The 21951-nt window shown below is 34.8% G+C and overlaps 1 long non-coding RNA gene across 1 annotated transcript; it reads right to left on the minus strand.

The window, feature by feature from the left end:
* Positions 1 to 3083: 3083 nt before the first annotated feature.
* LOC113361075 lies at positions 3084 to 5495 on the minus strand. The gene is made up of 3 exons (XR_003364934.1): positions 5429 to 5495; positions 3292 to 3357; positions 3084 to 3147 (listed from the first exon to the last, which is right to left on the minus strand). It is a non-coding gene; the product is annotated as an uncharacterized LOC113361075 (long non-coding RNA).
* Between the last annotated feature and the right edge of the window lie 16456 nt (positions 5496 to 21951).

Here is a 21951-nt window from a genome sequence, read left to right on the forward strand (position 1 = left end):
TTTAAAGAAGGAAAAAGGAATGTAGAGTTTCGAAACCTTTAAACAGGTTCGTACACAACCAACTCTCAACCCTATAAAGAGTAGAATTGTCGATAATAACCCTCCTTTATTGATAGACAGGGAATTCCAAAGACAAAAGAAAAGGAGAAAAACACTTTTCCTAAAGCCTGAGAGGTACAAAATCTTGTCTCTTTTGATCAGGCACATGAGACAAAATTTTCAAATCAACACAATCAAGTTGTGTTGCGGTGAACAACAATTTTTCCACCATTTTCCTCTTGAGAGGAATCCACAGACCACTGTCTATCAAAACGACTTGATCATAATTTCTTCTCTAACACTACAACAAAACACACGTTTAGTGGCAAAAAAGTTTGTCCGGAAATCCCCTTTTTTTGTCTCAAAATATTTTCTGAGATGGATTTTTTTTTGTCGCGAAGTTGTCTCAAATACCCCGTCTGGGAAAGTATTTTGCGACAAAATTATGAACGGTCACGAGAAAACTTAATTAACAACTAAAAATTTATTGTCAATAAAAGTCTCTTTCACCAACGAAATAAAATTGTCTGCGAAAGATATTTTAATGACCAAAAAATTGGCCACCGAAAAGCAATTTTTGGCGGGCAATTTTTTGGTCGCAAAAATGTAAATTCAAGGACAAACTAATTTGTCTTTAATGATTACTATTTAAGACCAATTAAATTGTCTCAAAATCGAAAGTTTTGTGTCAATTTAATTTGTCCTTAATGATAACTGTTTAAGACCAATTAAATTGTCTCAAAAAAAGAAGTTTTGTGTCAATTTAATTTGTCTTTAATGATAACTATTTAAGACCAAAAAAATTGTCTCAAAGGTGAAATTTTGTGTCAATTTAATTTGTCTTTAATAGTTATTATCAAAAACCAAAAAAATTGTCTCTAATTAATTTAGTTAGAGACAATATAAATAGCCCCTGAATATCGAATTTTTGGAGACTAACTTGTTCTTCTCCAACAAAAAAAATTTAGTGACCAAATTTTTTGCCTTAAAAAGAATTTTCGGAGACAAATTCCTCCTCTCCAAAACTTTTTATTTTGTCTCTAAATTATTTATTAAAGACGATTCATTTTTTCTTTAAAACGAACTTTCAAATACATTTTTTTTGCCTCCAAAAGCAACATGTTTTGTCCCAAAATATTCCATAAATGACAACTCAAGTTTGCCTCGAAATGCTTTATTCAAAGACAAATACTTTCCGTCCAAAAAATCGCCTCTAAATATTATAAAAAATGACAATTAATTTTGCCTTAGAAAATGAATTTCTCAGACAATTTTATTCTTCGTCCCTGAGTACTTTATTAAGGACTACTTGTTTTGCTTAGAAGAGAATTTCAAAGACAAAATTATTCGTCTCTACAACCTAAAATAATTATTGAATTTAAGTTTTATTAAACCATATATTTAAATATGAGATTACCATTACTATGGCAAACAACCTAAAAAAAAAACAAAAAGAAAAACAGCAAAAATTGAAATTCATCTAGAAATTAAATCTCTTGTGTATTATTCTGAACACTAAAAAATTAAAATACTATATTCATAACTTGAAACCCTTCATCCAGGTCCATTTGATTCAACATTTGAATCCATATCTCTTGTTGGATACCAAATCTGCTTGCATCTTCCGGATTCCAAATCTGCTTGCATCTTCCGGATTCTCTTCTTTTAAAAACTATAATATACCTCTGCGCATTGCAGGAACATCTTAAAGCCAATTCCGGAGCTGGGACAAGTAATAGAGCCCTATTGTATGATATGCACTAACAAATTGACCGATTATTAAATGTACAAAGAATGAATATTAAGTGCACTAAAAATCTGTCAGAGTCAATCACACCTCATACAAGTCTGATATGCATAGTCAATTGTTATCCAGAGCTGGGGCACAAGGATCAACATATCATCCTGAGACAACCAAGAAAACTTGCAAGGCTCACAAGAGAACAATTACCTGATGCTTCATCCATATCCTGGAACTCAAAGAGCACGGTTTAGGATATTAGTTGCTTCACGTTTTTATTTCTAACTCTCAATGCAGGGCTAAATCGATCATCAGAAGTATTAAAAGGTTCGGATAGCTAAATAGTACATATGATACTTACATTTGTTCGACTGAACTTAAGTTATTACACAACTTAGTTCCATAACTTGGGTTTCAGTCATCATTCTGGTCTCAGTTTATTTTCTTGCCACTTTGGGTTCATTCTTCTCGGTTGTGAAGACATGAGCCTGATGAGGTTGTACTGGCTTACTGTTTGGAGTAATTTTCCTTTGCATTGTAGGAATGCACTTGTGCAAAATCTATAAGTGCAACGCTTTTATAGATGAACTCACGTCCATCACCAGTGGATTTTTCCTTCGGAGGGGGTGAATGGTCCTTTCCTTCATCCACAACCGAGGTATTCCCGGTTACTAATGAAACTTTTCCATCTACAATCAAGAAAACAATTGGATATTAGAATGAACCTAAAATAAAAAATAGAAAGGGAACTTGGATAACAATAGACAAATTTGGTACCAGCAATAGCTTTACCGTTAGCACTCATCCACATATCCTCCATCATTAGCTTCCAGGCACTGCTTTTCCTTGTTTGCCTAATCGAGCGAGGAAAGAATTCTTGCAAGAGAAATAAAGTGGGTAAATTGACAAGGAACAAAGAACAGAAAGATGAAATAAAAAAGTGTGCTTTTAAAATTCAAATAATGATGCACATTTGACTGCACAATGATCACCAAACATTTACGAAATCTGGAACAATTATTACTAAAGTACCTAGGTGAATGAGACTAGAGACCTTCCCACCCATCTGATAATAAAAAAAAAAGCCTAACAGGTGCAGTGAACAATGAACATTGATATAAATAGGGACGTTAACAAACCGATGATGCCGATGTAGAGTTACATGCTTTAACAGGGACAACGGTCATACTAAAATACAAATAGCTCACCTAGTTGTGCTGAAGTTGACATAAGCTTTGAATGCCTTAGCCGCATCTCACACACAAAACTACATTAAAGGCTTCCATTAGATTGTTGAAACAGCTTAACGATAACACCAACTCTTCTCCAACTACATCCCCATTCCGATCTCGCAGCCACCTAACCAACTACAATCAGTTGAATTTTTGATCAAGTCTACAAAGAAAAGCATGTCTAAGGAAACCAGAAATGTACAACACCCAGCTCTCATGAAGCATAAATTTTAGAAATAATAACTATCTGGCACACATGAGTATATTTCAATATATTACCTGAAATCCACTACCAGATTTAGCTGGCTTTGAAGATGGTCGTGGAGCTTTCTCCTTCTTTGGTGCCTGAATTAAAAAAAAATATACACAAAATCAGTAAAACAAAACCAATAAAACAAACAAATTGAAAAGATGAACAAACGCAAATATACCAACCACTGAATTGCAGTGATGAAGTCATGTACTCTGAAAACCTAACCCCGAGGAAGAAATCAAAACCCTTATTAGAAATCGGCATCCTAATTAGAAATAAAAACCCTAATTATAAATCAAATCCCTAAGGAAGAGTCGACAGTTCGAAATCAAAACCCTGATTATAAATCAAATCCCTAAGGAAGAATCGATAGAAGATGAGACAACTGGTAGAAATAAAAACCCTTATTAGAGATTAATACAGACTAAAAGATGATATTTGACGAAATTTGTGGAAAATCTACCATTGATTAAGAAACTTGAACACGCTAAGCATCTAATGAAAGTTGTGCATCACCTAATTTGCTATTAGTGTGCTCTACTAGAACTCTTCCCTCTAATTTTTTTTTCTATTTTTGTTTCTTACGATTGATGAAGAAATACCAGACCAAAGATTGAGAAAGAGATACCAAAACAAGAGAGAAGTGAGAGTAAGAAAAAAGGTTTGCATAAAAATTATCGATAGCGGATATTGGTCAAATGTGTAGTCCGATATTTACTGAGCGGTGGATATTTCTCTTGGACTTCTCCTATCGAAATGATTTACATTGGGCGGGCTCAATCCCGCAGGTTGTACAGCAAGACACAGGGGAAGACAGCCACACCAAACCCACCCCTGCAAGTACGCCGGGTTACAAGGGGACCACCCCTCTTTGTCTCCTCTGATAAAATTTGCGGGATTGAATCCATGTGATGTGTATCACTTTCGTTTCTCCTATGGATTAAGACATGTAACATCATTTTTATTTGTCTTAATCCGACTAGTTAAGATCTGACGGAAATTATCTGATTTATATGGATCAGCTCGTGTGTTTGTTGTTTTGAGTCAAAACTGACTTATCAGACTCAAAAATACGTGAGTTAATGGATGGTCTAATGAATTAAGGACGTGTCATTTCATGGCTCAAATGGATATGAATTAGGGGTTAGATCTGACTCAGGCCGCGAGTCAACAAACTGTACATGTACGCGCGAGAAGCACAAGGTTCAAATGAGATCAAACGAATTCATAATAATCTTGGAGTTAGACTTATATAAATCATTAAGTTAATTTTTATAGCCAAAGAGCAGTTAAAGGTTTTCACACTAAAATATGCATAACGTCAGTATTATCATTTTGAGTAGATATAGCACACTCTCAATTGTGTTTCAGGTAAAATGTATGATCTTTTTTAATGTGCATTGTCAAAAATTATTGAACATATATATCTCTAGATAAACCTTAGGACACAACAGATGAAATGTATGATCTTTCTTCATTTTCGTTCCTTTTCTCTGTATTTTTCTCTCTTGTTGCAACTTGCATACATATCTTCTTATTAAGATTTGTATGTTTCCTGATTTTTAGATTAGTTTTAAGAGTATGTGTCACCTAATATTGAGTTTTTTCCGTGTATTTTTAGGAACAAATTTATCTCCTAATAAATTAGGTGAGAGCGTTTTGAGGAACAAATTTATCTCCTAATAAATTAGGTGAGAGAGAGGAGCGACATGTATGGGAAGTTGCTGAAGTTTCTCTTCAAAGTTAGACAAAATATCATGTAAATCTCTCTCTTTTTGGTAAGAATACCGTATAATTCATGTATGGGAGTTGAATGTACTAACAATAGGATCTAAACATTTTTGCATAATATTTTTCTGCATGATCTCCCTTCATAATAAGAACAGTATGGTTTATTAAAAAAAAGTATTCTAATTCACGTAAAATAAAAAACACCTGGTATTCAAGACTCTCATAAGCATGCTTCCACAAAAAAAAAAAAAAAAAAAAAAAAAAAAAAAAAAAAAAAAAAAAGCAAATTGATAATCAAGATCTTTTTTCTAGGTCACCCATGATAGCTGAACTTAACCAATTGATCTTGTGTCTAGGTCACCCATCAAATTCACACATATATTCTGCCAAATTGATAATAGGGATCAACCAATTATGAAGAGAAACAAATACCTTTTTGAAGAAGCACGGATTACCAAAACAATCAACGCAATAAACAAATTTCTGCTCCGCGAGAAAACCTATAAATAGAAGACGATGTATGAAGAAATTCTGCTCCTCAACAAATTCTGCTTCATCCATCGTTTTATAGGTTCCACTTTTCCGAATTTCAGTTGTCTTTTATTCCTAAGTTTTCTTTTTCTTTTGATTTCCAAATCCAGACTGGTTTCTATATTCCAAGTAGAGTCTAATTCAATTTTGAGAATGTCTATTGGCTATTACAATTACATTCTCACCCTCGTGAATATCAGTACATATGCCCTCACAGTAAGGGTGGGTTTGTCATCCACTGTTTCAAAGATAATGCCAAACGACAAACGTGTCTTGTCTAGTTTAGGTAAGGGATTGGTATTAACTAGTGACTAACAGATGTACAAACAGATGGGAGAATTTTTTATTTTTTATTTTTTATTTTTTTGGCCAGGAGAGCGTTTATATCGGTATCCAAATTACATTATTGCCTATGAGTATGGGTACACACTATGTAGTCGATTTCGGTCATTTCGGCCGAAATTTCGGCGAAATTCCGGATTTCGGTCCAAGAAGACACGATTTTGTTAATTTCGGTCGGACGAAATCTTTGCGAAAATTTCGGCCGGAAACGCGTTTTTAGATCGGAATTGATTTGTCTTGGCCGGATTCTTTTTTTTCTTTTTAAATTGAGTGGACTAATCTCACGTACAAAAATTAAAAAGATTAATTCACCCACTAGTATTATTGCTTGTTGCTGTGTTTGAATTTCTTGAGCTAAAATTATTATTTGGTGTTGATGATGAGGAAGGTGAACAACCAGATTTACTAATACTATGTTTCTTTTAAGTGATTATCGATACGAGGATATAAAATATGAAACCGAGATTTTACCGAAATTTTAAAACAGAATTTCCCCGAGACAAAGTTGTACCAGTATTTCGGTGTCGACCGAGACAATCCGAAATCCGAAATTGACTACCTTGGGTACACATGCCTTGTTTTTGAGGGTGCTTTTGTCATCCACTACTATAAAAACAATATTGCTTAATATTTTTTTTTGATGCAATCTTAATTATTTTTTATTTCTTTTTGGTAAAAGCTCAATTAATTTATTTATAAAAAGAAAATAAAAAAACAAATCTATTTTATTTATATATTATATAAAGCCAACTATCTTTACTGTAGCAAGGGTGAAGCTGAAACTTTTGGATAATTTTACCCTTGAATGTATGACCTCAAAACAAAGGTGAAAATATTATTCGAGGACTAAATGGTAATCTAGGAATCCGAAAATCATTATTTCCACTTTGCCCTAATTTTCATATACACATGAAAACATATTAGTGATACGTGTCTTATGGTATACCTTGGACTGGGATGCCCTAAAATTAACTTCACAAGGTTTATTTGTTTTTGCAATTATAGGATAAAGATATATTACAAGAAACTAGATGGAAACCTGACAAGCTAAGATCTAATAGCGTACTACTACATTAATTGAACAAGTTGTCGTGCTAACAGTGAATCTGACGACAACCTGCCTACCAGTGAATCTCATGAGGAACCAGCCAAGGAAGTCGAAGCGGATAGGATGTTGATTATGTCGTAAGGGGGAAAACTAACTCTACCGTCCGTGTCAAATTCGACAATGTTTACCCCAATGTACCTTGCTCCAATACTAGTGGTTGCAAAAGGAGTAGCAATAAGGCTATTTGTGAAATCGAGGTGTTACTTAAAATTAATCACTTTATATTGTGGTTAAAAATTTATTACCGTAACACAGAAAATTGTCTAGAGAGTCAAAATTTATTATGTAACATCGAAACATGCACATGACATGTAATCTAAAGGTATTTGTTTATTGCGCATATAAAATGATATATTCTGTTTAAATTGTGCATCGTCAAAAAAATTGAACATCTATGTTTCTGGATGAGACAAACTTAAAGGTCTTAATTGATGTCCAAAAACTTTGAAACTCATTTAGTATTTTTCAAATATAATTTTCGTATTAGGATATCCAATTTAGTATTTTGTTCCAACACAAAATTTTGACACGAATGTACTGAAATCCAAATTTACGTTTATAAAATGTTAGAAAGAACTCATTACTGAACACTTCGGGAAAAATCTTGCTTGCATAATTCTTTCAACATTGATTTTGTATTTTCCTATTGGTCTATTTAAAGGGTAGTTGTTCTTTGTCAGATCGCATCCCTTTAAACAGTGGAAATACCTCGATATCGTTTGCTATAATACCGGTGGTTACAAAAGAGTAGCAATTAGGCCATCTGTGGAATCGAGATGTTACTTAAAATCTACCACTATGTATTGTGGTTCAAAATTTGTTACCATGACCCAAAAAATGTCTATAGAGTTAAAATTTATTATGTGACATCCAACATTAAATAATTCAACAAAAATATTTAACAAAAACAACATACTTGCATTATACATATTCAAATAATTCAACAAAATTAATATGCTAAATATATTGACCGACAATTTGAAGATTTTGATGCTCCAAAGTTGTTGTCGTACTTGGTAAAAATCCATTAACATTTATAAAATGGAATCACCAATGAGGTGAAAGCGACAATCACTATTAACGGTGGAGGCTAGAAACATTTGAAGTACAAACAATTTCCCAACATTAATTAATCAAATACTTCCTCCGTCCCACTGTTAAGTGACCTATTTGATTTTAGATTTTGTCCAACTAATAAGTGACCTATATCACTAAACAAGGAGATATTTCTAAAATTATCCTTTTAGTTAATTATAAAAAATATAAGAAATATGCATAATTTGATAGGCATGTTTATATTCGTTAAGTTGGTGTTTTAAAATGTTTTTTAACGTATAAAGTTTGCGAATATCCGTGGAGTAGTTTGGGAGATAAATCATTTCTAAATTTCACTACTTATTATCCATAAGGGTATAAATGTAAAAAATTATTAAAAGTACTCTCTTCCTTGCTTGCCTTAAAAATTGTGCAAACTTAAACTAGGTCACTTAACATTGGGACGGAGGGAGTATTATTTTAGCATTATGTAAGACATTTTTTACTTTTAAGACACAAGTAAAAACAAAAAAAGGGACAAATATTTAGGTGCAGTTAGATAAGTGGAGATTTTTTTGAAGCATAAATTTTATTAAGTTACTAAGTGGCTTTTACACGAGGGTATGCGATATCGGATAAGTGGAGATGAAAGTATGAATATGCTAGTTGGCACATAAATTTCTAATGAAAAAAATTTGTTATGCTTGGAAGAAAATGAAACCATTTTTTTTTTGAAAGTGAGCCCGTTAATGTTGTTTTTTTTTCTCTTTGTTATTTTTTTATTATTATTATTATTATTTTTTTTGGGCCTAAATGGGTAGGTTTAGAAAAGAGCCCGTAATATTGAAAAGAAAAAAAAAGAGCCCGTAATAATAAGACAAAACGTGTTGTGCCATACACTTTGTTGACAAACACGAGGATTTCTTATCTCCTCCACCTAAGCTGCTAAACCAAAACAACTTCGTTTAGTCAGTCATTCTCTTTCTTCAATCTCCCCTGATCTTAAGAAATTCTCCAAATCTTCCGCCAGATTTTTGGTATCTTCATCTGTAGATTAAGGAAAACCAAATCAATATAGATTTTTCCGTAACTAATTTCCGATTAAAACTGAGCAGAATTTCTATTTCCGGCTGCCGATTTGATTCTCCCTCCAAAACCTAAATCAAGCAACTAATTTCCGAGTAAAATTGAGGGGTTTTAGTTTCTTGGCGGGATATTTCCCGCAAATTGGTTTTGGGTTTCGAATTTCATAAGGCTATATAAACCCTAAGTCATGGATGGAATTTTTACATTCATCAGTAATCTCTTCAGAGATTTCTTAAATCTTCAAGGTACTCTTTGATTCTTTAGCCTTCTGCGTTTTTGTTTTTGAGTATGGTTGTTGATGGGTTCCTCTTTCATGGAATCAAATCAATGCCAATTACTTACATCTGTTTTTTTTTTTAAATTTTGAGTATGGTTGTTGATGGGTTCCTCTTCCATGAAATCAAATCAATGCCAATTACTTACATCTGTTTTTTTTTTTTTGGTTTGAGTATGGTTGTTGATGGATTCCTCTTCCATTGAATCAAATCAATTATATTTGTTTTTTTTGTTTCGAGTATGGTGTTGATGGGTTCCTCTTCCGTGGAATCAAATCAATGCCAATTACTTACATCTGTAATTCCCTAAGAAGATGTTGCTTGTTATGATGTTCCTAATGGTACTTGGTAGGCAGGAAGGAGTTGATGGTCACTAGAAAACTGTAGCACATAGTTTCTTTTCTACTTTTATTAAGCACCTAATAGGTTAAGGTGTTAAGCTAAACTGTGAAGCTCAGAGAGCAGCACTTCTATGGGATAGTACATCCGTAGGGAATTGATTGTAAGTTTCTCTGATTTACAAAGATGTGATGACTATACTTTGATCTTTTTTTATGCATTTGGTTTGAACATTTCTGCTGGTTTGTGGATTGGCTTAGCCATTTGTCACATTGCTGTCTTTTTATTTCCACAAGAATGTTTAGACTTTGATAATCTTGAAGCATCCTTGGTTTTATTTTTCTTACACTTCTATACTTTTCTTTTCATTTTCCAATTACAAATGGCGCCCCAAATCACTGCTTCTTCTTTCTATATTGTATCAGTCAATTATATGGTTTTAGCTTTGATTTTTTTAGGTGTTGGGAAGCCATATATTGATGCAGGTAACAGTTATGAAGAAGCAGAAGGTTCGAGAGAAGGATCGGACAATAGTTCAAAGCTGCAAGAAAGAAGGTATCTTCCTGCTGTATCGATATTAGTGTTCAAATTCTTGCATTTCTTTCATTAGTTTATATGCAACTGTATGAAAAAATAGCACATGAACATGACCCAGAGTAAAGAAGTTAGTGGGTGTGGGCTGTCGTTGTTTAGTGTAGGCTGGAGCATAATAAGTTGATGCATCATGTAGATAAAACTTAATGTGTATGACAGAATTAAGGTAAGGGGTTATGTTAGACGTTGTCACATTTACACTTCCAGGGTTGCATTACTGCATCGTTTTTTATGCGTGATTGCTGGGTATGTAAAATAGAGTTTTTAAGCCATGTTTGAAAGTGCCTAGTGCTGCAATTTGGTAGTTAATGAATGGTCGGTTGATGCTTTAGTCATCCTGTATTATTTCATCATTTTTGATAGTATGGATATGATGTTCAAGTATATATTTTGACTTCAATGTTGTTTATGCTATATGAAATTCTGAAAACGCCTGAAGTGGGTTTCATTTTTGTCAGTAGTGCCTCGCTTGATATGTATCACGTCAACACTGGTTTCGTTGAACCAATGCAGGTTCATTTCCCTGGCTATAAAGAAGGGTCTTTAAAAAACCATGCAAACCAGAACCCTCTGTACGAAACCTTCCTTAAGGATGCTGCAGTTTTGAGTTCTTTTTCTAAAGTGACCAGTCGAGTGGATGAATTATCGAATGCATTCGCACCCTTATATCAGAAGATAAAGCACAAAAGTTGATAATTGTAAACTTTCAGGTGGCGAGGCAACTTTGCGTGAATATCCAGCCAGAAAACTTGTACTTAAATTGAACCATTCTCAACTATGGACTCATTTGAGGTGTCACTGCATCTGAAGATAAAGCACAAAAGTTGAACTTGTACCAGCGATTTAAATGCAACATATTGCCGGATCTTAACGAGATGTTCAAGGTCCCATCTTATCGAAATTCACTTGAAAGTGAAGCAAACAAAGTGAAAATCAAGGGAAGGTCGGAAGATGCAGAAACGATGATGCCCAGATCACTCTTTTGATTTACTGAATTCTAGGTATGTCGTTGTACTGCCAAATTTCATCAGTGTCTCCCTTTTGTTTTCTTCTTCAAATGTTGATAATTGTAAACTTTCAGGTGGCGAGGCAACTTTGCGTGAATATCCAGCCAGAAAACTTGTACTTAAATTGAACCATTCTCAACTATGGACTCATTTGAGGTGTCACTGCATCTGCCGAAATCAATTCCTCCGCCAGAGGGAAAGGTACAAGGGACTCTAGATGTTAAAGTCAGAGGAAAATAAATTAGTATGTTTTCTAAAATACATTTCTGACTTGTCGTTAATGTTCTTTTCATGGAAAAACTATCATTTTTACATAGTCATAAACGTACGTGAATGTTGTATTATTCAATTTGCCGCATGAACAAAAACATAAGGCAAATGTTCACTGTGAACACTTGTTTTAAAACAAGAGGTGATTGGTGGCGTCAAAGTTAGGGGTTTATGTTGGATGAATTGATTTTCATGTTTCTGAAATTGAGTTCTTGATCTCAATTGAGAAATGAAATTGCAGCAACGAAGTAAGGTCCGTATGTCAGCTGGATTGGGTTTATTCAGGGTAACTGATTTACTCTTTGATCAGTGGAGGAGGTTATTAGCTGGTCATGGAGATGAAACTGAGCTCACTGGCGGTCATTCTTTAGTAACCACTGTCTAAAATGTGCTGGATGAATGGGTTTTCTGTGGGGCTGTTTTTAGAGATCATACTGAGCTTGTGGTACTAATTGTATGGGTATTTGACAAGCCTTGGTCTGGGTGAAATTCAGAAGTTTAGATAATGGGCAGTGGCTGGACTTGGTAATGGCTTGAATTTTGAAACTAGATTTGGTATTGGTCGCAAGTACACCCTATTTGCTCGGTCCAGATTGGATATTTTTACACCACCTATAGAAGTATCAGTCTAGACAAACTCAAGAGGAGGCCGTCTACAAAACAGAGCCGTAAAGAAGGTTTGAGATTTTAATTCCCTTTTCCGTTAGCTTGTATTTCTTATTTATTAGATTATTTATGATTCACTTTAGGGTGAAAGGATGAACTTGTAGGCTATTTTATTTGTGTTATTGAACAAGGGTTTTCTCATTTGGGTATCATTAATCGTTTAGCTTTTAACTAATTATTCATCTGTATTGTTTTGTATCATCTTCCAGGAGAAAACATTGACAAAACGCAGGCCCTTGAAATATTTTTTGCTAATCCTTGTATGACTTGATGAGGTTGTTGATGGCGGGTACGAAATTTGGATTATACCATTTTTTACGCTGCTTTTTTCCTGGAACTCTTGACCGAATTCTGGACTCAATTAATATACTCCATTTTATAGGCTGGATAACGTATTTACATTGAAATGGTATGCATTGGTTAAATCCTTAGAACAACTTGGGACAGATTTTTCGATATAACTATGGCTTTTCACAAGTATTACCTTCAGAGGGTAGTTGTACTAATTCTTAAAGCCCCATTGGGAAACTGTATATAAAGTTTCATTTATGTCTATATGCTGATGTCTCATTCACTGTTTCAGACCTCCATACATTAACATCATTTCGTGCATTTTTCTTATGTCAATTACTTTGAACTTTTCACAGAATGTTCTCAAATATTAGTTATTTTCTTTGTTGGTTTCGTTCATAGTGCGGGGGTTCTTAGTGACACGGTCGTAGTTTGAGTCACGAAATATTTGGATTTGCAGACCAAAATTTGTCTTGCCACTAACAAAGTTTTAACGACAAAATTTCAGATGACGAATTAATTTTTGTCTGCGTAAATAAATAGATAAAGGGGCAAAATTCACACGTTGTTAGCAATAGTTTTTCAGACGAAGTAATTTTTGTCTGCATAAATGGATATAGGGACAAAAATTACATGTTGTCAGTAATAGTTTTTTCGAAGACCAACCTTTTTTCCGTCGGTAGAAAACAATCCATTTGTGACAACAATTTGTTTCGATACTAATAGTTTTAGCGGCAAAATCCTTATTTGACGGGCATTCATTCCGGCAACATACTAATTTTGTCAACGTAAGATACATTTAGGGACAAAAGTCTTGGATTGCTAGCAATAATATGTTTGGAGACTATGATTTTCCTTTGTCGCTAGAAACCAATTCCGTGACCGAAATAATTCGTCACAAAGAAATATTTAGAGACGGAGACAGGATTGGTCGCTATATTTGGTCACAAAAAAAATATTTAGAGACACAGACAAGATTGGTCACCATATTTGGTCATAAAAAATTTCAGTGACAACTTTAAAGACTAAATTTACCATTTCTCGCGAAAAAAATATATATTGTGACCAAAAAAATATTCCTCCCTAAACACTAGATTTGTAGACAAAATTTTGTTGGTCACATAAAATTTTGTCACTAAACGTGTGTTTTGTTGTAGTGTAATGGTCTTGGTTTATCCTTGGAAACTAACTTCTTAGACGAAGATAAAATCCTACATACCTCAGCGGTTTTCCGAGCAAGTTTAAGATTATTTTCTAATTGATTTGCACTTCGTTGAAGTTTGTTGACGTGCCTCAATTGGTGTTTATACTTGTAACACTTTGATAGTTCATGACCCTTTAGAGAACAATACGAGCACGTCAAACTAGGATAAAATTCAGGCTTCTGAGATGTGCACGCAGCTAGACACATAGTGGAACCTGAAACATTACAAACAGAGTTTCCAAAGAACGGGTCAATATTTTCTTCCAAATTAGTTGGATGTATGTATTTCTACAATTATCAAAATTAATATTTTCACCGAGAAGTGCAACACTTGATTTCTCGTCTTCATTAGACTCATTGTTGTCAGACATTTTATCAAGAGTTGCAGCAAGACCTTTGTTTCCAGTGTATTTTCTACGATTTGGGCACTCGTTTGCAAAATGACCAAATCCTTTACACTTAAAGCACTGAGGCATATCCTCGTCATTTGTTTCATCTGTTTCACTGTTTTTAGAAAGAATATGATTATGGGGTTTAACTGATGCTTTAGGCTTATCTCTGGAGAACCGTTTACTTCTCTTCAACAGAAGATCCCTAAACTGTCTTGTGACCATCGAGACCGACTTGTCAAGATCTTCATCTGATGAATCAGTCTCAGAGTGATCGTCTTCAGAGATATATGGTGTAATTTTAAAAGTGGTAGTAAAGTTCCTTCAACTCGGATTGTGTAAAGGTTTGATTTAAGAACTAAGAATAAAAATACTAAAAATATATTCACAAGGTTGTCACGAATATAGAGAGGTATTGAGACTTAGGATTTCACCACTAATCACAATCACTTGGTTCAAATGATGACTCAAAACAATTCTAGCTCTTTTATAGACTCTATTTCTTTGCCAAAGGTAGATTTTGTACAACATTAATTGTAAATCACAAGCATGACGCATCAAAGCTCTAAGTCTAAGCATATGACATCAAACGAAATCACAAATAATTAGTAAAAATCATAAATCAATTTAAAACAAGTGCAAAAGTCATGAAGAATCAATTATAATTACCAAACAATTGTGAAATAAGGCTTCCTCCGTCGTCCCAGTGATGGGGTTTAGCTCCTCATATTAATCACTTGCTCAAAATACATGTTTATAGCCCAAAAGTTGATTAAAAGAATGAAAAAGCAATAAGCAGACAGTTTGCAACGTTTATAAGTGTTACAGACTGATTGTTTCTGTTACAAGCGGAACTGTTACAGAATGATAGAAGCTAAGTGTTGTAGAAGAACGACAGTTTTCTGCGACAGTTAGGTGAGGGTCGATGTTCCTCGTGTACACCAGCAGAAACGAATGTCTGTAACTCTGATTTTTGTTTCCTGTGGTTCTCTAAATTACCCCAAACTGTTCGTCCCCCTTCTTGGGACCCTAAGCAACCTATTTATACATCAAAGGACGATTAAATCTCTCCCAAATCGCTTCGAAATCTCTTCTTTCCTTCCTTGGCAGTCACGGCAATAATCTCTTCCCTAATTCGTTTCACGCGTTTCTGAGCTCTCCCAATTATATCAAACTCCTCCTTAGATAGAATATGTATTTTTGGAACGAATTTCTTGCCTTTAATCTCTCTGAATGTCCAAAAACAAACTCGACAGGGGCCGTGTTTCCTTTTTTACTCTGTTTCCTTTTTCCGGCAATTCCAGCCTAATTAGATCGATCCAAACGCATTTATTAAACCTTTTTTGCTCTATCAAGTCTAGCCCAATCGATTTCCAGTGTTGAATCACCCTGAAACTCGTTCAAATCTTCAATCCAAAATCAACAGCGTCTGCATGCATTTTTCCCGCCAAAAACCGTTTTAAACGTGAAGAAGGGTGTCCCCCTATCCAGTTCCGGTGTCCCTTTAGCACATGCCTAGAAATGGGTTACCCCTTATCCAAAGCGAGAGCCCGAATAACAAATGTCCTCCCAGGTGCCTTCAACAACTTTTCGAGCCAATTTCGCCGCAAAAGCTTATTTCTCCAAAATACCTATAAAGACATAAAATAACCAAAATAAGTACAAAATCGAGCACTAAAAATATATACAATTGAGATCATATTAGACACAAAAATGTGTTTATCAAATACCCCCAAACTTATTATTTGCTAGTCCTCGAGCAAAAACAAAATAAAAATAAAATCCTAACTCACTGTCGCAGGATTCGTCGATTGCATTTAGCGTATGCAATAAACCTTTAAACCCCTAGGTAGCCCTAGTGGCCGAGTTATAGTCTCGGGAGGGCTTACAAGAGATATACCCACAAAACTTGTACTCCAGACCTTAGCTATCTACGCAGAACCTTGGAAGGCACTAAAGAATCTCCTTGGTTGGCATACTTATTGACTACAGGAAGAAGTACCCTGATGCGAAATTCCAATTGATGTACACGAGTTTGCACTCAAGCATACTAAAATCCATATAAAGTGACAGAGCTCTACTCAAATAGTTGCACTATGGACATCAATATCCGGAGTCAAAACTAATCACATGGATAGATCAAGAAGATGGATATAGAAAAACATAGATGGTTTTGATGTTTACTAAGTGAACGGCGTTTCCCATATCTGTTTGAAGTCCTCCGCCAAAATGAACCTATCCTAATGGATTGAGATATTAGTCTGACTAATATCAACACACTGGCATATACAAGGGAACCAGTGGTCGATAACCTAACTCTAGGTCAACACAACTGGCATATACAAGGGTACCAGTGGTCGACTTTATTGAATTTTTTCCTTTTGGTCAAATGGTCTGGTCTCAACTTTTTTTTTTCATGGTATCTCAATCACTCTAATTCGCCCTAGCATTGGTAACAACTTGAATCGTGGGCCCCACCTATCACTTAGAGAAACATAGTTTAAAAACAAAATAAAATAAAAATAGAAGTGAAAAGGACTCAACAAGATATGTTGAAACTATCATGTTATTTCTAACACCTGAGCTCTGTGCTTTTATGAATAGACTCTTCTAGATGTTGCCATCTAATCAGATTGGTTCCTCAACTCCTACAACCAAAATGCTTTCATTCACTTAGATTGGTTAGTGGAATCCTTAATAGGCATAAATTTCTGGGCTCTGGAGTTTATTTATTCATAATGCAACTAAAAAGTTTCTCCCATACCCCCAAACTTAAATCTAACATTGTCCTCAATGTTCTAAAGATGAAATTAAAAGCATGAACAAGGAGAAACTGTTACCATTTGAAGCAAAAGAGATAAGGAAAGATATTACCGTGTCGCATGAATGTTGGGTTACCTCCCAAGAAGTGCTAAGTTTAAAGTCTTCATCCAGACTAAGAAAGGATTAGTCACCTCATAGAATCATAAATTAATAGCCGAAATTTCTGTGGGTCATCAAAACCAAATAGAGCTATCACAAATAAAAGGAATCTGCAACCTGTCAAGTTAATAAGCAAATAAATCACACCCTTGTCTAGTTTCATGTTTAAGACAACTACATCTAGCTGTGGTTCAGGTTAAGGCTCTATGAAAGGATCTAAATAAAACATTTTCATGGGTTGGAATTCCTCAAAGCTAAGATCTGGTTCAGGTATTAGAGTCTGAAAAAACTCAAGTAAAAATTTAAAAGCACATAATAATAACCTGAATAATTGAAGATCCTTAAAGTCAATCAGTTTTGACTCACACAATCGACCACGATGGAACTGGTGGTCAATCTTAAGCAAATGTATCGACCCTAATCTCTTAAAGTAATTAGGTTTAGTCTCAAAACTAAATAATTGACACATCTGAAATTTATACGTTCCCACAATTGGTTGAAAAATATTTGGTGGGAAAACAAAGTCGATCTTGGTATCATATCCTGGTCTAACCACATCAACCAGAGGATGGGTTTCTAATAACTGAACTTCGTTATGGACATCACTAGGTTCAGGAAAACGTGTATGAAGATAATCTTGTAAAATGGTTGAGGCAAATATGTAAAGTCCCAAGTGAGGGACATTTCTAATAGTTAAAGCACATGGAGAATGATAATTACCCCCAAACTTAGAGCTTTCAGTGTCTCTAGAAAGACTAGTCACAACTTCCCTAATTTCTAGGTCATCAGATTCCTGAAAATGGGAAATTGATTCTTCTAAGTCAGGTTTATCCTCATTAATCTCAACGAGTTCATCTAAGACTATTGTTTCTAAATCGTACGACTCTAAAACAGTATTCTCAGGATAAAACCGTTCCTCGAAACCATCATCGATTACAGTTTCTAAATCGTTCGACTCGAAAACAGTAGTCTCTAGATAAACCGGTTCCTCTAAACCTTTATCGGATTCGTAAACAGGACATACTACATCGTCTAAAACGGGGATATTTCTAGTCAAATCCTTGTCCTTTTGAATAGGTGAATAATCATTAAAATTATCGGGATCTGAACCAGAAATAACACTATCATCATAAAGTTCATTTGGAGTAACAAATTCCTGATCACTATGCCTACATATTTCAAGTTCTTCATCAACACTATCCTCGTCATAATCATCATCATAATAGCATGAAAATGGTTGAACCTCATCTAAAGTAGTGTTACCAATTTTATCCTCGTCATCTTAATTATGAAAATTACTATCCTCAGTTTCAAGGGTACTATTGGAATCACTGTATTGGAAATTAAGATTATTTCGAGCAATTCTTTCGTTCGTCTCAGCTATCAGCTTGAAGGATTCCTCTATAGAAAGTTCTCTTTCGTCATAAACTAAGTTATTCATCTCAGCGAACTTACGTGTCAACTCCTCTAATTTCTTGAGGGACTCTTCTAAAGGAGAATATATAAGAATTTTGCTCGTATGACCGGTGCGTGTGTGGATAGTAATTGGGCTCATCAAGGTATGATCCATAACCTTGAAAAGGCTGATGTTCCCAACCACTATTCACATTATGGTCAAAGTATTAACGTCCATTTTGAAACTCAGTCGGATATTCGTTGTATTGGCTATTGTAATACCAGTTCGACATTCTATTGCAGGGGTGTGAGTTGTCACACAAAATAAAACCCACTGACAGGGGATTCGTGGGTGGATAGAGTCTTACCTCCCTTACCAGACGGGCGATGAACCGTTGAAGTCGACTCAGGCCACCGACTCCGATGTCAGTGTACGAACCCGAGGGGCCGAGACAGTATCGTAACTGTCGTCCTTCCCTGCAAACAGTTTATATTTAATCTTAACCCTTCCTTAGGGTTTTTAAAATAATGTCCAGTCGAAAAATAAAGTCCAAAAAGTGTCCAAAAATAAAAAGAAAAATTACAAAAACTAAAACCCTATTTATAGTTTCTAAAAATAAAACAAAATAACTATATACAAAATATTCTTCTTCACTCCTTTTGGATTCCTCTTTTCTTTCCTTCTTTGGCGATGCTTTCCTTTTATAGCACTTTTTCTTTCCTTGTAGCTTCGCTCGAAATCTGAAAAGAATCAAAAAAATACCAAAAGCGTAAAAGAGAACAAAAATTCTAAAAGAAATAAAATAAATCTAAAACCTAAAACCTAATACAAATCCACGTCGGCGGCGCCAAAAATTGGTGTAATTTTGAAAGTGGTAGTAAAGTTCGTTCAACTCGGATTGTGTAAAGGTTTGATTTAAGAACTAAGAATAAAAATACTAAAAATATATTCACAAGGTTGTCACGGATACAGAGAGGTACTGAGACTTAGGATTTCACCACTAATCACAATCACTTGGTTCAAATAATGACTCAAAAAAATTCTAGCTTTTTTATAGACTCTATTTCTTTGCTAAAGGTAGATTTTGTACAACATTAATTGTAAATAACAAGCATGACGCATCAAAGCTCTAAGTCTAAGCATACGACATCAAACGAAATCACAAATAATTAGTAAAAATCATAAATCAATTTAAAACAAGTGCAAAAGTCATGAAGAATCAATTATAATTACCAAACAATTGTGAAATAAGGCTTCCTCCGTCGTCCCAGTGATGGGGTTTAGCTCCTCATATTAGTCACTTGCTCAAAATACATGTTTATAGCCCAAAAGTTAATTAAAAGAATGAAAAAGTAATAAGCAGACAGTTTGCGTTTATAAGCGTTACAGACTGACTATTTCTGTTACAAGCGGAACTGTTACAGAACGATAGAAGCTAAGTGTTGTAGAAGAACGACAGTTTTCTGCGACAGTTAGGTGAGGGTCGATGTTCCTCGTGTACACCAGCAGAAACGAATGTCTGTAACTCTGATTTTTGTTTCCTGTGGTTCTCTAAATTACCCCAAATTGTTCGTCCCCCTTCTTGGGACCCTAAGCAACCTATTTATACATCAAAGGACGATTAACTCTCTCCCAAATCGCTTCGAAATCTCTTCTTTCCTTCCTTGGCAGTCACGGCAATAATCTCTTCCCTAATTCGTTTCACGCGTTTCTGAGCTCTCCCAATTATATCAAACTCCTCCTTAGATAGAATATGTATTTTTGGAACGAATTTCTTGCCTTTAATCTCTCTGAATGTCCAAAAACAAACTCGACAGGGGCCGTGTTTCCTTTTTTACTCTGTTTCCTTTTTCCGGCAATTCCAGCCCAATTCGATCGATCCAAACGCATTTATTAAACCTGTTTTGCTCTATCAAGTCCAGCCCAATCGATTTCCAGTGTTGAATCACCCTGAAACTCGTTCAAATCTTCAATCCAAAATCAACAGCGTCTGCATGCATTTTTCCCGCCAAAAACCGTTTTAAACGTGAAGAAGAAGGGTGTCCCCCTATCCAGTTCCGGTGTCCCTTTAGCACATGCCTAGAAATGGGTTAACCCTTATCCAAAGCGAGAGTCCGAATAACAAATGTCCTCCCAGGTGCCTTTAACAACTTTTCGAGCCAATTTCGCCGCAAAAGCTTATTTCTTCAAAATACCTATAAAGACATAAAATAACCAAAATAAGTACAAAATCGAGCACTAAAAATATATACAATTGATATCATATTAGACACAAAAATGTGTTTATCAATATACATTTTTTTACTTTTATCAAGTAATTTAGTGTCCTTTAGTGCTTTGAACGCAACATCCTTAGGTTTGGGTGAATGTTCGTGATCAAAGATCTTAAGCTTCCCAACCAGCGTATTTCTTGAGAGATTATCAAGGTTATTTCCCTCAACGATGGCATGCTTCTTAGAGTCGTATCTAGATGGCATTGATCTGAGAATTTTCATCACAATGTCCTTTTCATGAATATTCTTACCCAATACAAAAGATACATTAACAATTTCAGACACTTTGTGATTAAACTCATCAAATGTTTCTTCATCTTCCATACGAAGGTTTTCCCAATCGTAATTAAGGTTTTGAAGCCTAGATTCCTTTTCACTGGTATTTCCTTTAAATACGGTTTCTAAGATATCCCAAGCTTCTTTAGACTTAGTGTAATTTGACACATGTGCTGAATATTTGGGGTAATGGCATGTATAATGGCATTCAAACCGTCAGAACTTTTCTTTGCAATATTTATCTCGGCAGGGTGTATTCAACAATGTCCTTGGGAACGTTTACATCTCCAACTACCATGAAGGGATCATTATATCCATTAACAACATATACTCATGATTTAAAATCACGTGCTTGAAGAAAATCTCGCATAGCAATTTTCTACCATAAGTAATTAGAGCCATCGAAGACTGGTGGTACGTTTATTGAGATAACACTTCTTTCCATAGAGTCATATCGCTACAAACACAGACATGTGAGGTCTTAAACGTGTTTTCCTGGTCTGATACCAATTGAAAAAGCGGGGGTGTAACAACCACACCCAATATTTCGATTAGCAATCTGCATGGGATAACTCCAACATACTTTCTAGAGAATTAACTAGACAGTCAGACTCAATCTAGATAAAAGTATATCAACGGAGTTAATATCTCAATCTCTCGATTTGATCTATGCTCAAGCAAATAGAAATTCGCGAGTCTTTATCAAATACTAGAGAAATAACTTGGATGGTACCGAAGACCAATATCCAAGTGTCAATCAATTTAAATCAACAACCAAAGGTCGGATATTCTAATTGATTGAACTAACGCGTAACCTATGACATTTCAATTATAAAGATAAACAATATAATGTGGAAATAGAAATAACACAGACACCATAATTTTGTTAACGAGGAAACCGCAAATTTAGAAAAACCCCGGGACCTAGTCCAAATTAAACACACACTGTAT

Source organism: Papaver somniferum, chromosome 3, assembly GCF_003573695.1.
Source record: "Papaver somniferum cultivar HN1 chromosome 3, ASM357369v1, whole genome shotgun sequence".
NCBI classification, from domain to species: domain Eukaryota; kingdom Viridiplantae; phylum Streptophyta; class Magnoliopsida; order Ranunculales; family Papaveraceae; genus Papaver; species Papaver somniferum.